This window comes from Octopus bimaculoides, chromosome 18, assembly GCF_001194135.2.
Source record: "Octopus bimaculoides isolate UCB-OBI-ISO-001 chromosome 18, ASM119413v2, whole genome shotgun sequence".
Lineage (NCBI taxonomy): Eukaryota > Metazoa > Mollusca > Cephalopoda > Octopoda > Octopodidae > Octopus > Octopus bimaculoides.
In genome coordinates, this window is record NC_068998.1 from 8,897,414 (window position 1) to 8,898,728 (window position 1,315).

Sequence of the window (1,315 nt, forward strand, 5' to 3'; positions counted from 1 at the left end):
CAATAACTTCTGCGTTTGATTCGTTTGACTAAAACCATTCAAGGTGGTGCTCCAGTATAGCCGCAGTCTAATGACTGAGACAGGTAAAAGATTAAAAGATAAGATACAACAGGTAAGAAAGAAAAAGGAAAAGAAAACAAAGAATTTAGTCAAATAAAGCTTATATTCTCACCATTAGCTCTCGCATATATCTATATCCATATCTCTCTGCCTGTCTATTTATAAATCTATCTATCTATCTATCTATCTATCTATCTATCTATCTGTCTGTCTGTCTGTCTGTCTATCTATCTGTTTATCTGTCTGTAAATCTATATACGTGTATGTGCTTGTCATTTGTTTGTGTGTATGTGTATTGTGTATTGTGTGTGTGTCTTTGTGTTTGTCCCTCCACATCAGCCACCACCGCTTGACAACCTGTGTTGGTGTGTTTACGTCCCCGTAATTTCTAGCGGTTCGGTGAATACACCGACGGAAATATACCAGGCTTTCAAAAAAAAAAGAACAAAAAAAAAAACAAAAGCAGAAATTAAAACTTGAGTCAATTCGCTCGACTAAAATTCAAAAGCGGTGTTCCAGCATGGCCGCACTCTAACGACAGAAACAAAAAATATATATACATATATATAAACATACATACATATATTTACTTGTATACACATACATATTCATGTACTTATATGTACCCTGTAGATAAAGATAGATAGATAGATAGATAGATAGATAGATAGATAGATAGATAGATAGATAGATAGATAGATATTACATATAAATTATGATGGATTGATTGATGTTCCGCTCCGCCCATATATTTACTCTTCCTACCACCATCAGCATCATCACTTATACCACTGCTACCATCATCAATACATGTCCTCATACTCACACTCACACGTGCACTCACTTTTGCCTCACTCATACTTCGGCAACACGACGATGCTAACGTTACGAAGCGACAACAAAAACTCTGGCTGTACATCATGTTTTCTCCAGTCACAGACCGATTCTCGCCGGAGACAACGGATCTTATTATAAAACGGAACCACAACTGCAAGCAAAAGCTTTTAATTACCGGGGAAAAATTGTTTTGAGGAGACAAAACCGAAAGCGAAAGCAGGAAAAGGATGATCAATTTTGCATTAGTTTTATTTAACGAAAGAAGAAAAATTTCACACACAACACATATAGCATAATGCATACATATATATATAATATATATGTGTAATATATATATGAAATAATATATATATACTTACACACACACACACTTATACACATTTATATACACATACACGAATATATATATATATATATA